Genomic DNA, 7,500 nt, shown 5'->3' with positions numbered 1-7,500 from the left:
CAATGTGTGCTCTGCCTCTGTTCAAGCAGGCTATGATATTGACTCCAAAATTATCCACAACTCATCTGCAAGTGGCTGGAGTGTTAGCCTGATGGTGGTCCTCCACCTCCTGCTTCAGGACTGCCAGGGTTTGATGTTTGTTGGTGTAAGCTTGACCTTTGGCAGCACCCAAAATAAAAAAATGTTATGGATTCAAATCTGGGCTGTGAGGCATCCACTCATGCACTCATGCGTCCACTCAAATTTGGGCTGTGGGGCTCCTACTCATGCACTGTGCCCAGGCTGATGACGATTTACAAACAGCTGGTGGAGCAAATCGATGTTTTCAACTGCAGTGTGCGGTGGAGTACCGTCCTGCATGAACCGTGCAAGTCTGAGTTGGTTTGGAGATAGTAGTTGAGAGAGATTAGCGTGGAATTTGCATACAACCTCACGGTACCGCTCGCCTTAAATGTCACCGTCTTACCATTAGCGTCCTCGACTCGAACCAATATGGTCCCAGCATACCCCATCTGGCATTCATTGCACAGAAGCAAGTGGACTAACGGCTCTTGAGAGACATCTCGGACACCTCCTTAGGAGGCTCATCACCCGATAAGATGATGTTGTGATATTTGATAGCCCCATTCATTCAAATGGAAGTGTGTGTGCTTCATCACTGAACCCCAAGGAGTTGATCCAATTTGGGTACCTTTCCATTCGGTCACTGAACCACTCACACATTGTTTGTGTGACTCAGGTCACTCAGCTTGCCATGTCATTCAGTGTTAGTTTATGCCTTACAAATATGATGTAGGAGTAGAGCTTGAGTTCAGAAGTGAGATTGCACCACACAGATGAAGCTGAAATCGCCAATTCTCAGGAAGGTTGATGGTGGGACTTCTTAGGACTTTCAATAGCAGAATCTCTCACAAGATCAATGGTTCCTTGGTCCTTGGTAACACTTGGTGGGTGACCACTGTTGCCTTTACTTTGATTTTCATGCTTCTATCTGCTTGTAAGTGCTCCACAACTGCTGAATGCTCCCATTGGATGGTCCATTACGGGTGTGAACATTGTAATACTGAGAGTATCGTTGGCGCACCTGCACATAGGATTTTATCTCAAACCACAAGGTCACAGTTTTCACTTTTTGTTCCACTGTGAACACCATAGTTGACGTAGGGTCCTACTGACTACTTGTCAGAAACGGCAAACCCCCACCACCACCATAACCTGCAAAATAGAAGCGTATAGCATGAAAAACAACAGAATATCAGGCTGCTCAAATGGTCTACTTTCTTTGAAATGCCCTGTAGAATGCCCAAGATATTCAGCAAACCACAACAGCTATTTTTTTTGAAATTTTTGCTCAAGTAATAGAAGTTCTCTGGCAAGGAATTCCAATGCAGGAGGAGGTCTTGAGGCCCATCAATCCTGTCCAATGGTTGCCAACCTATGGTTCTTTGTACATGCTCTACCATTTTTAAATGTTGAGCGTCAAGTGCAAGGAAGCAGCAGGTACCATTTTTAGCCTTTGGTATGGTTCGGCCAGGGTTCAAACCGCCGATGGCTGCTATGTATCAGGTGGCTGCTATGGTGGGAGCAGAGTATGATAAAAAAGGTACACGAGATTTGGAAGCAAACACTGAAATGAGACATTTTGCCTTGTTTTAAATATAGTCTAAAGTGAAGCCGTTGAAGGTAAATTTACCAGACAGGCTTGATAAGATGTAAAGGCCTGACCAAGACGACCTGGAAGGAGGGTTTGGTCATGAAATTTTCAAGATGAAAGTTTCTGACTCGTCTAAGAAGTGACAGACTTATTGCGAGCTTTATGGAGTGACCTCAAGTTGCTGTCAGTCAGGTTAACTATCCATATGGAGAAAGCAAGTTGCTTGACTTCAACCTCCTCACCACAGGATTTGGTGTGTCAGAGCCGAGAATATGGATAGTATACCTGCAGACAGGATCGGATAAATCTGTCCATGTGAGAGGAGAGTGTTCGTTTGTGAAAGTATTCCCAGGTGGAATCAATATCCGATGCTGTGGAGATGGCAGCATAATGCTTTTGTGAGATGGCAGATTGCATTATCTGCCTGTTCTGTGGCATTGAGGTCACTTTCTGTCAATAGCCAGAGAGATATTAACTTTTTCAAGAAAATGATTGGATGGGCAGTGGAGGAACAGGAGAGATTTGTTGGAAAGTTAAATCATTACCAGGTCTAAGAGGGAACATGTACCAGTTGCAGGAATCCAGGTTGGAAAATTTACAGATTCGGTCAGACCCACAGGGTTGCAGAAGGCCTTTGCTGCAATTCCAGGCTTGGTTGTTGCAGAGCTGACATCTGTTGTCAGAGCAGAGCTTGGTTGTAGCCAGCAGGCATGGTGGAAATTGACGTCTGCACAGATGAGGAACAGAGACTTTTGGTGGATGGTTCTGCATTTATCCCTCAGCAGAAATTGTGGTATTTATGGGAGTTATCATTAATGAGTGGAGACTTGCTGGTCACCAGAGAAACGGCGTCCTGACATTTTGACGGGGAATTAAGTTTTTCAACGATCTGAAATTATTCACGGTGGGCTGAATGACACACTACATTACATTTTACCCTCATCCCCCCACCTGCTCAAGTTGAAATACTGTTTATACATTGTATGAAATGAACTGGGTTGACAGTTGCAGTTAGGAAATACCTAACAGTTAAGAATGTAATTGTTGACACAGAGAAGCAACACCACCACCAGTAAGTACGTGGAAGGGAATTCTCAAAATGGGAGAGAGAATATCCAGGAAGAGATTGAGGATTTGGAGACGTCTTGAGGGCAAAGCATTTCTGTTAAACACACAATGCCCGGAGCTGCAGCGGTAACCTGGATAGAGAGATCGATGGTATTTAGATTCGTGGTTTGTTTCATTTGCGGAGCAGCATCATACTGCTGAGCAACAATTGATGATGATCCTGAAAAAACAAGTTAAATGAAACATTATTTTCGGTTTAAATTTTTTTTTCATTGTAGAATTGTGCAACAAGTTTCTGAAAATGTAGAACATTTGTCCTTGTAATACACCTTTTTATTGACGATGAAGGCATTGCGCTGACATGTGTGGCCAAAGATTGGGTGATGGTCATTTCTTGTTATCGGATGAATGCAACCATTTGTTGTGAAACTAATGTTTCCATCAGAAATTTCTTCCAGAAGTTTACTTTAAATTGGATTTACTAGAAGAATTTAAGATACTTAATAATATGTTGATGGATCCTCAACAGAAAACTCAAGCCTTACACCGAGATGCAGAGTGGCAATGACGTACCATTTATTCAAAGTGATGAAACCTCAGAAAGATGACGTTCCATCAGTCCTTTTTCATTCAACTTTCTATGATCGAATGTTTTAAAATTCGCTGTTTTTATCAAGGTTTATAACCTGAATTTACTCTTTGTGGTCAAATACCACTCTCCGTGTACAAACACTTGATGATAGTAAAGTATTCACTACCAACTTTGTGAAATACTCTTAAAATAGCTTTTGTACACAAACCCCTTCACTGTTATGGTAGCAGGAACCACATGACACACCAGCTATTTCAGCATGGATTCTGACCAACAAGATGTTTTGGACACACACCATCCCATCAGTCTTCCATGAACAAATGGGCATAGGTAGCCAGGAAATTACAATTAAAAGGTATCTGGCTGTGTGTAGATTAAATATCTGGCTGTGTATAGATGGCAAAAAGCAGATGTTGCCTCTTACTACATCTGTTCTTCACAGTCTGGGCACAGTCGGAAGTTTATCCTTCTTTCAAATGGAATTTTCCCGGCTCCTTTTCCAGATCCCTCTTGTGGACCACAGACAGAATGGTATGTGGCAGACGCATCCTGTTGGTCAGGATCCATGTGGCATTAGCCGGTGTGGCACACGGTTCTTTGTCCCGTAAAAGTGAAGGGGTTTGTATTTGATATAAAGCGCCAAGGAGGTGTGGCCAGCTCACTGTGGGTGGCGGCATATGCTCTGTACTGGTTAGGACTAAGCAGCCAGAAACATGTTCGGAGATCGTGCCCCTTTCCCAAGCAAGCTATCCGACTCCAATATTTGCTTTTTGCAATCTGTGCAAAGACAGAGGTCTCTCCTTTAAATCTCAAAGTAGCTATATGATTTTGTTTGTTTGACATGCGCTGTGGGAAACACCTCCATTATTCAACAAAATAATATTAATGAATTTACAGCAGCCTTCATGGGGTTGATGTAGCCACATGCAAGTTTGAGGAAAGTTTTTGCAAATATAGAGAGCAGGTAAATGCACCAGCTACACTTGTTGAAATTTTTTCTTCTTCTTGTCATTGTCTGCCTATTTGATTACATATTGTGCATGAAAAAGTCATTGCATGCACACAGTCAACTTTTAGTCATCAGACATCCTTGCAGTACAAAGCGAAAAAATATTTTTATTTAAACTTTGAACTTATTCCTGATGAACTTGCAGGTGTTTGATGGAAAGAAGCAGTAAGTCTGGTTATGGGTAGCAATCTCTGACCAGCCTGTGGGAGGATTGTGCCTGTCTGTGGTCAACTAAATGTGGCTGGGGCTTGTTGACAAAGGTGTATGCCTTTGAATCTGGGCCATTCATTGCATTTCTTTTTTTTCTTGTGCGTGGGCTGTTCGAAAGAACATCCTGCACATGAAGGTCAAATTTAGCCTTCCCTGATGTAACCATGTTGAGCCTGCCCTAAACAGTCATTTTTTAAGGATGAGGGTGATTTTTTATTTTTCAGGTGATTGCATTCACTTTTTGAGTTTGACGGTTTATCCTTTTATTTATTTATTTATTTATTTATTTTAAGCCAAAACTACTTGGTGTAAAAAATTTCATCCATTTGCATATTTGACTACAACCTTGATGTATTCTGCCATGCATCACCCTTTCTCTGCCCATGTTGGAGGTCTGGTCTCAAGTAAGCCTGCGTTCTTTTAATGTAGCCGGTCATAAACACCTACTTCACCCTTGGATAACTAGTAAGGAGGTCAGAAAGCTGTTTTGGAGCTTATATTCAAGAATAGTCGACCAATGTGTGATTCTAGCGCACTTTCCAAAATAATGATATCGAATAATGACCAATTAACATGTTATTCCCTTTATTTATTTATATTAAAAAAACCTTTGTAGAGGCTTTATTTAACTGTTCATAATTTCCTGTTACATTGTGACAAATTATATTTCGAACTAGCTGAGGTCCATGGTAAAAATACCATGATATAAACTAAAGAAAAAAAGGAAGGAAGGCTTTTATTCTTGGACTGGTTGAAAGAGATCAAAACTGGGAGGTTCAATAAGGAATGTCGAGAGTTGTTGTATGCACCTGGCACTTAAAGCAAAATAAGAGAGTAAAATGAGTTTAACAACTTGTTGATTCATTCAAAGAAATCGATTGGGAAAACTAGATTATATGAAGATAATTTTAGTCTGAGGAACGAAGTACAAGCTGTCCACACAAAGTCTTCTGGTTTTAAAATTTTACGACAACCAAACCAAAAGCGATACAATTTTCTCACATAATTCATAAAGTTTCTTATGTTCTTCAGTACACTTCACCATGTACAGCTTTAGTGGCACGGAGCACATACAAGCGATAATCCGCTTCAATCCACATGTTGGCCGACATATCCCTCGTCACACTGCTTATGCAATTGGTTATCCTTGCATGAATTGTTTCAATGTCAGCAACAGAAGTTTGGAAAACAATACTTGATGCACCCCCATAAGAAGTCTAAGGGCGTCACATCAGGAGTCCGTGGAGGCCAGGGGACTGCCCCGATCACGTACAACCCATCTGCCAGGGAAGTTATCGGTTCTAAAGGTTGAACAAGTCTGAAGACCATGATGGTGCACGAGTGGTATTTGACGATGTAGATTGTTTCAGAAGTCAAGGATGAGACAATGTGATAATGTTTGACCAAGTTATAGAAATGATCAACATGATGTGGTACGAGTGACAGGTTATTAGCTGCAAAATGTTGAAAACCCGGTTTCGTTCAACAACTTTAAAAAATTGACCTTTGCATAACCCTTAAAGGTCACAAAACAATGTTGTGGACATTAAAATAAGGAAACAGGATACGTGCTGTAGCTTATTAGAGTTAGTTCGTCAAAGAAGGTCGAAAACCCGGTTTGATTCCCACATCTTTGAAAATTTGACCAATATGAACTTTAAAGGTCAAAGGTCAAGGATTATGACCTTTGGTGCAAAACTTCCTCTGGAACATTCCAGGAACAAGATAACGTCATATAGGCTATATGGCATTTCACACTCCTCGGATTTATTATCCATACTCTGATGAAATCAGCGGAAAAACAAACTTGAAGGGGGCGCCACGGGCAAGGTGTTCGAGATAGAGCAAAATGGTTTCAAGACTTTAGGTGGGGAATGACCTCAACATAATGTATAAAAAATACTGTCATCCGAGCTCTCAAAGTTTGGGCTGTCGTATGATTTTTTTAATGTCAAAATTCGCAATTTTCTAAGTTCGTGACCTTTTGACCTTGACCTTGGGACGAAAATGAAAAATCGAGCTCCGTGGGGCTATGCAGGTGCCATTGGGCTAACCAAATACCGTAACCCCTGTCAGATTCGACAAACCCCCGAGGAGAAGATGCAAATTGAAATCGGCTACCCCCTAAAAACGCGTTTTTTGGCGTGGCTCCGTCCATAATGGGCGCACCATGCCCATTCTCAGGAAAACACAACTAGATCATGATATAAACCTCCCACCAAAATTTTTTATCAGGATCGGATGAAAACCCACGGAGCTATGCTCGGGACAGACAGACAGACAGACAGACAGACAGACAGACAGACAGACAGACAGACAGACAGACAGACAGACAGACAGACACACAACAATAACGAATATAGTAGTCATATTTTTTTCATGAAAATATTTTTTCGTGAACCAACTATCTGCACTTTAAATGCATGAAGATGCAATCTCCTACACAACTTTGTTTTTCATATTATAATTTTCCCCTGGGCTTGGATTAATTGGAAGCTTTTGGATTAATTGGTTTGGATTATATATATATATATATATATATATATATATATATATATATATATATATATATATATATATATATATATATGTATGTGTATATATATATATATATATATATATATATATATATATATGTATGTGTATAATATATATATATATATATATATATATATATATATATATGTATGTGTATAATATATATATATATATATATATATATATATATATATATATATATATATATGTATATATATATATATATGTATGTATAATATATGTATGTATAATATATATATATATATGTATGTATAATATATATATATATATATATATATATATATATATATATATATATATATATATATATATATATATATATATATATATATATATATATATATATATATATATATATATATATATATATATATATATATATATATATATATATATATATATATATAT

This window comes from Eptatretus burgeri, chromosome 3 (genome assembly GCF_056783735.1).
Source record: "Eptatretus burgeri isolate ZD-2024b chromosome 3, Ebu_testis_v1, whole genome shotgun sequence".
NCBI classification, from domain to species: domain Eukaryota; kingdom Metazoa; phylum Chordata; class Myxini; order Myxiniformes; family Myxinidae; genus Eptatretus; species Eptatretus burgeri.
This window is presented reverse-complemented; position numbering follows the sequence as displayed.